Here is an 8,131-nt window from a genome sequence, read left to right as displayed (position 1 = left end):
ACCCTGCAGTCACAACATTTCCATTAGGCAAAAATATATGTCTGATTCTTATAACAGTGCTATCGAAAACCTTTGATGTATATCTATGGTGGAGAGACCATAGAGTACAGTATCTGCATGTCAAAATTTTTATTGAGATTAAGGAGATAATTCAAATCTTGTATATGATTTTCATGAAGTTTCATTTAGATAATACCATGTGGTGGAAAATTATAACCATCTATAATTGTCATGAGGCTTCATTTAGAATACCTTATGGAATTTTGGTGTGCTAGTTGCTAAAAGAAAACAGGCATGGTTAAAGAAAAAACTACTGAATTAATTTTTTTTTCTAAATGTAAGAGTTATAAAGAAAGACTCAAAGACTTGGGATTGTTTTTACTGTGGTTAGAAAACCTAGAGGTAACTTGACTGAAATGTTTAAAAATGTGAGGCAGTTGAATAAGTTGCCTATCATAAGTCTGTTTGGAATGATAAGGCTGGAAATAGAAACTTAAAAATTTAGCTTTGGAAGATCTTATCTAGATGTATCTGATAAAATCATTTCTGTGCAAGTTTATGGCTTTGTAGTTTAGACACTGAGTAGCGTTTTGTTATATTTCTCATTTGTATGATTATGGATCAGCATCTAATTTTATACATTCTATTTTGTAAGTAGTGCCTAGGATATGTAGAAATCTACCTTTACAACTAACTTGTTCACTTATGACCTGTTGGTTAAACCTCATTAAAATATAGTACCTATATAAATGAGAAGTCACATAAATATCATTACCACCATGGTAAATATGCATAGAGGCATGATTTTAGCAACTTTAGTTTTTCTAAATGCAATAGGAATAACTTTTCACTTACCTAGCTAAAAATAAAAGAACTGTTATATTATATATTTTTTCAACCAAAAAAAAGAAAAAGAAAATCTTAGATGGGGTGTAAATGTAAGGTTTCTATCAGGCTGAGTAACCATAATTTTAAATGTTTTTTAAACATGTATTTATATTAAAAAAAAGAAAAAGTTTGAAAATTCTTTACATTATGATCAATGATGGCAAATAATGATGATTTTGTATTGTATGTTTTATATAGAATGGGCAAAACACAAAATATTTATTAAATCTGGCCAATTTTAATTCAAAAATAGAGCAGGTTACACAACCATACAATTTCTGGAAAACTAAACAACACTCTGAAACATTAATTCTCACTTACTCCGTGTTTTCTTTTACCAATTAAATAAGAATTTTTTACATTAAAATAAGGTTCTCAAGCACATGTGGACTACTCAGATTGCACCTATAACTTGTGCTGTACAAAATGTTTCTGTCAAGATCTTTTTTTATCACACTATAATTTTGAAGTTGAGAAAACACGTTCAAACTTTTGATTTGACATACAAATATATTTCCCACAAAATCTTTATGATATCTTACAATGAAAGAAGATGAATAAAGTATACCTTACTAATATAATGAATACTGTTATAGGGGTTTAAAAAAAATTATTTACCATACCAGATGTCTAATTTAAAGATTTTAAGATATAAATTAATAATTAAGGAGTGCTATAATATGTCACTATCAAACAATACAAAGATATTTCAACATGTAATCATTGATAATTCCAATATTATAATGTGCTCCATTTACAAAATATGTAATAACTAAACATGTCATTTCTTTCATTTTGTAGTTTGTCTGAGGAAGTTTGATTCTGAAGTTGTTAATTATCATACACAAGAATGAAAAACAATTCACTAACACCTCACTCAAATAAATAAGCCTTTGTGTAATCACATAATCAGACAACAAAATACTAGGTGTAGAAAATTCAATGTTGTGACAAAAAAAATTAAATACATTTTACATCTATTTTCATTATAACCTTTCAAACAAGTTAACACTTCTTGTAACATACACTGTATATTTTACAGAACCTTTTTATAAATTCCTAAGATAAGAAAATATTCTTAGTTTGTTTAAACGAACCTAAAAACTGTTTTACAACTGAAGTGAGTTGGTCTGTGATAAAAAAATATCTTAGTTACAGATAAAATGCTTTATGAATCTAGAAATAAAATTATACAGTTGAAATAATTCCATTCTTCTAACCAACTTGCATTGAATCAATATTTGTGGATATTAAATGTTTTTATTTTTAAAAGAAACTTACAAAAATTCCTATTTCACAAGAAACATTAACTGTTTACAAAAATGTTTTGTTCATATGTCACCAAAAATATTTTTGTCTCATAAAATTACAAAAAAAAAGTAATTAGTAATTTTCTTTTATATACCAATGCAGTTGATAATTTAAGGCACCAAACATAGAGCTAAAAGTTGTGGTACCATTAAGAGGAAATTTCTTGGTAAAAAAGGCTTTATCCAATAAATATGCAACTAGAAAATAATACAACAGAAATAAATGAGCTTTTAAAAAGTAGTTCTGAACACATATAAGACATTTGGTGAATCAAACTACTAGCTAAGAAACTATTAGTAAATCTTGATGTGACAGTATAGCTCTATGGGGATATATAGAAGAAACATGTTTTAGTATTGTTTTAATGAAGAATACAAAGAGCTATTTTTAGAATATGTTGGCAAATTTGAAACATATCTCCTGGAAGACATTTAATCACTTATTCAGCTGACCTAGAGAACTGGAGTGTTTCCACCAGGGTGATGGTAGACCCCCCCACTGAAGAGCTCTTCCCTACCCTAATCTGAAATATCAGGATTTAGTGCTTTAAGATTTTCAAATTCTCCATTCATTGTAACTCCCCCTAACACAAAAGTGTTAATGTCTTTTTAATAGGCAAGGTAATTTTACCATGCAACTTGAACTGAAAGAAGTATTTACAATCAGTTGAAACCTGGGGGTGGGTTTAGTGGTAGTTTCAAAGAGCATCAGACCTCTGTATGAAGCTCTGCAAAGAGAGCCTGAGGTAATTTTGGCTTTTTTGATAATTAAAAAGAATAAATAAACACTTCTTAAAGGCAAAAGAGTCAATTTCTTTCATATCTAATAACACTTGACCCCCCTTCTGCTCCCAAACTCACTTTTGCCTCATATAAAAAAAATCCTATAATTTTCACTGACAAAGACAAGTGAGAAGCAAACTGTGTGTGTCTTATGGTAACAAAAATACAGTCAGTGTATTCCTGCTAAACTTTTTTTTTTCTATAATTCTTTACTGAGACAGATCTGTATCGAAATAATGTTATTAATCTCCAAATAAAAAAATGTTGGAAGATGAATTTTTATACTGTTGCATATAAAATAATACATTAAATGTGATATGTATTGAAATAAGTAACCTAAGGATTTATACTATATCAAACAAAGTAAATTCCCCAGTGCCTAAAAAAATTCATGGCTACAAGAACAGTTACTTATTTCATGTAAACTAAAATCTCCCAATCTAAAAAAATATCACAAACAATTTGGGTGTTTTTTACATCAACTGAAAGCAAAACAATTAACAATAACCATTCAGTAACAAAAAAAAAAAACACTTGCAAGCTTCCTTGTCAACACATAGTAGAAATAAAAGCACTTTTAAAAATTTTATGATACACATTTTGTAGAATTCATTGTGAATATAATGTTAGTGAATATTTTGTTTTAATCATAACAGTAAAAATTGTAATTTTAAACTCATATGTGTGCCTTAGTCACTTAAATAAAACTATCTCTTAGAAAAATTAGACACACTTGTAAAAATTCAAATTAGACTGTTAAATGCAAAGAAAGATTTCCACTTGGATTTGTGATGGTTGCACTATGCTAACATTTACAGAGGGAAATAAGCTGAGAAGAACATCCAAGTCAATTCATCATTCTATCACGAGAAGAGTACATAGTCAATTTTTTTAAGTTTATATATATATATGATCAAGACCTTTGGAGAAAGTAGCTTGCTCCATAATTGTTTGTACCAATTACAGAACTTAGTATTATCATTACTGTACTGAAACATGAGAAGTTAACAAACTTGTTTTATCACAAATGTGATTTTAGACTCATTTGGTGGAATCAATTCTATATTAAGAAAATTTAGGACATTTCTTCAAAAAAATAATTTTGTTTTATGTAATGGAGAAATGTGGTAGAATTTCTTAACATTGGTTCATCATAGTAACCACGAACTGAACATAAGTAGGTTGTTTGATTTCTTACAATAACCAGAGTAGCTTGGTTTAATAGGAGTTTTAGTTGTGGAACAAGATGGGGGAATAATCTGTTTATCATGGAACATGATAATCTAATTTGTCATGGTTACTTTCTATAGAAAGTGAAGAATTAGCTTAGATTATCATGATTAATAGGTAAGGAATTTGAAAGAAAATACTGCTATTTTTCATGTTATCAGTTATTAAGATACTTGTAGAACATTATTTATTATGATTATACTTGCTACCTGTGGTATTCTTAGTAGCTATGGAGATACATAGGTGTATTATGGCTATTAAATTTGAAGAAAATGAGTGGTCTTAGTAAATCAGGCATAATACAAGTGAATGTGTATGTTTGATCAGCAGGAAGGATTGGTTTATCATAGTTTTTAGCAGAGGTTGACTACTGTGATTGGAACTAATGCATGTGCAAGTAGAGTAAAGGACAGTCAGTAACAGCAGATTATCACAGTTTACTTCACATCTTAACTAGAATAAACTTACCAAAGTGATATTTTAACTGTTATGTTTTCTACTAACATTGTAAAATATTTTTTGTGCAGTAGGTTGGAGTATGCTTCTTTCCAAGCACCTATGAATTTATTTATATCTTTAATCCAACATTAACAGGAGAATTTGTCAGTTTATATAACTCAAGAAAATAATACAAGTCTTTTTAATATGACAAACACATATTTTCTAATTTCCCTATATGATCAAACTTGGGTAGGGTGAGTGGGGCAGTTGTTCCAGGTGCAAAGCAGTGAGGGGAAGCATAATTACCAAGATGGCTTTCATTGGTACTCACAAAGGGGCAAAAATATAATGGCTTGCCCTGGATGCTAAATTGTCTAGTTACGGCTCTGCTTAAAAGAATTATTATTTTCTTAATTAGCCAACTGAAACAAATCAATTTTTTCAATTATATATATATAAATATATATTGGTTCAATTAATCAACAAGTATAAGAAATTTCTTATAATAACAGGAGATTTTTGTAAAGATTATATTCAAACAAACAAAATCTGAAACTGAAATGCAACTCAGTACAGTCAACTAACATTAGCTTCAGCAACTGTTGATATTATAAGTTATTACACACATTGTTATACACACTTTAATTGTATTATATTTACTTGTATCATGTTAAGCAAACAGTCCAGTAAAACTCTGCAGATTACACCACAACTTCCAAGTAAATCCAATTTTTTAATATATTGAATAAAACATAAAACTTACCTATATGTTAAAATACCAATAATTAATATAAAGACGTGAAACATACAATAGAAAACGTATGTACTTACAAATTGTATATTCTCTATACATCCATACATAACAAAGATTTAATAACACAGTTATATATAAACTTGTAGACTCTAAGACCTTCTTAAACCTTATAGGATCTGTGACATGTAAAATAAGTAAACAAATTTAAAAGTATTTTTTCACTATTACCACTTCAGCACCAAGACTCCCATGTATAAGATGCATGTTACATAAATACATGTAACAACTGATACACAAATACATGTAACAACTGATACACTTGGACTAATGTGGTATGGAAGTATGATTTCTTCACTTTTTTTTTCCTCTCAAAAATATGTTTTATGAATTATTGACTTAGCCTATAACTTTAACAGACAGATAATATATATTTCTGATGGTTCTTATCAAGCATTTTAAGGTCCATTCAGCTATCACTTATGTATTCAGAATCCACATGTAGCCGCTGTATAGCATTTTGGCAGGTCTTTTTTGTTCCTTATTATTTTGATTAATGTATATTTGAGTCTGTAGCTAGTTTTCCAAGAACCACACATACATCAGTAATGCTATAATATATCTTTCAGGTTTTCTGTATCAGTATTAATTGAGATTAAAAGTTATCACACATACACACAAAAACAAAATGCCATCTTGTATGGATTAGTACTTTTTTTTTTAAGAGTTATTGCTTAGTTTGCTACTTTAAAAAAAAAATTAACATTTAAAAATAATAGATAAGGAGTTGCTATAAAACAGTGAGCTAATATAGAATTACTTAAGAATGTTGCAGTATGTGTCTTTTTTGCACAATTTTCATGTTTATCCATGCAAATATGCCTTTATAAGTGACAGCACAAAAAGTGAGATTAATGGACTCCAGTCTGTCTAGTATAATAAGTTTTAGGAGACCAATGCTTATGTCAATAATATTAAAAGGAAAAAGCTGTACCATTTTAAGTTTCTGATCAAAATAAAAGAGAAGTGAAAATGCTAAGTTAAGGATAACAAATGGTAAAGAATAATTTCATGAAAATATCACCTGCTTATAATGTCTTGTCTGATAATGTTTCAGACAGCCACCCTTTATCAGAACTAAATACAAACATATCTAGGTTTGATGAAGTTAAATTTCCTGAAATATTGCAGGGTAAAATTATTTGTTTCTTTACAATATTTCAGAAGCACATTATACCAAAGATAACTGATCAGTTTAAAAATGTGAGTTAGGATTTTAAACTTGGATTGGCACATCTGTTTCCTTTTCATGACATTGACAATGGTTTCCCTATGAGTAACTTTATTTTTATAGTATTCTTGGAATCACTTTCTCTTGTCATTTAGTTCCAAGAAATCAAAAGTATGACAGAAAAACTCCAACATATATCGTAAGATTTGGAAGTTTTGTGGATTTTAGTAACTAGTAGTTAACTTCAGATACTAGGTTTTGCATCAGATTATTTTTTTCACTATTTCATTTTTCATGTTCAGTTGTAAAAGTTTGGTCATAACGTAGTTTGTTTGAATATTTCACTTATTGTACATCAAGAATGTTTTTAAAGATTGCTTTAAAAGTTTGGTTATAATGTAAATTGTTTGAATATTTCACTTATTGTACATCAAGAATGTTTTTAAAGATTGCTTTAAAAGTTTGGTTATAATGTAAATTGTTTGAATATTTCACTTATTGTACATCAAGAATGTTTTTAAAGATTGCTTTAAAAGTTTGGTTATAATGTAAATTGTTTGAATATTTCACTTATTGTACATCAAGAATGTTTTTAAAGATTGCTTTAAAAGTTTGATTGTTGTACCTAAAAGTTTTTAAATTAAAATTATAATTAATTCTACAATCTCAGATTTTGTGCATAGTGTTGAGTTAGCTTATATTTGCCATAAGTATCCACATTTGATGAACAAGTAATAGTATTAACTTCATTCTTCTAAACTCTTCATCAGAGAAGCTGTTGAAAATAAAGTCATTTTTATTTTTTATCAGAATTCCAAATTTTTGTAAGAAAAGCTCTTTATACAAAGTTTAATCTTTGTTTTAGATTCTATTTATTTGTGGTTATTTTCAGAAATCCAGTTTTTACTTTATAACAGTTTCAGTGGTTCAGTTTTTGTGTCAAGCATTTCTTAAGTTTGTAGTTAATTTCGATTATTCAAGTTCTATGTGATATGTTTCTTAACTAATATGTAATTGTGGTTTTGAGTTAAATTAATATCAGCTGTAAGCTCAAAATGTATTTGAAAGTTTGTTTACTTGCTGTTAGTGCTAAATGTTCACTTTTAATAAACATAAGAGTTGGTATATCTAAATTCTATTGGTTTTGTGTTTATCAATATGTATTTAGCTTCAAAGTGTAATTCTATTACAAGATACATATATCTATTTGAAAACAGTTTTATTCTAACCTTTCATTTTTCCACCTTAGGTTGTAGTTACCTTATTACTTCTGTATTTTCTAACTCTGCTAAATGATTTTGTTCTAGCTGTGTTTCAGATAGTGTAACCTTCACAAAACACCAACACCCATGAAATTTAATATATAACATCAAGAAAACAAAATAACTGTGTAATCCATGTGAAATTCCTGGTAAATATTATTCCAACAGTGACTACATTATTCTGACATTAACCATATGAACAAGTTGTGTCATTAGTTCAGTGTAAACCCCTGGG

At 28.3% G+C, this 8,131-nt stretch overlaps 1 long non-coding RNA gene across 1 annotated transcript in view; it reads left to right on the top strand.

Moving 5' to 3' along the window:
• The first annotated feature begins 247 nt into the window (after window positions 1–247).
• LOC111085419 overlaps window positions 248–8,131 on the top strand; it is an 11,017-nt gene continuing 3,133 nt past the window's right edge. The window contains exon 1 of the long non-coding RNA XR_002610258.1: window positions 248–402. This is a non-coding gene — a long non-coding RNA (uncharacterized LOC111085419). The remainder of the gene's footprint in view (window positions 403–8,131) is intronic.

This window comes from Limulus polyphemus, unplaced genomic scaffold (assembly GCF_000517525.1).
Source record: "Limulus polyphemus unplaced genomic scaffold, Limulus_polyphemus-2.1.2 Scaffold378, whole genome shotgun sequence".
Lineage (NCBI taxonomy): Eukaryota > Metazoa > Arthropoda > Merostomata > Xiphosura > Limulidae > Limulus > Limulus polyphemus.
This window is presented reverse-complemented; position numbering and strand designations above follow the sequence as displayed.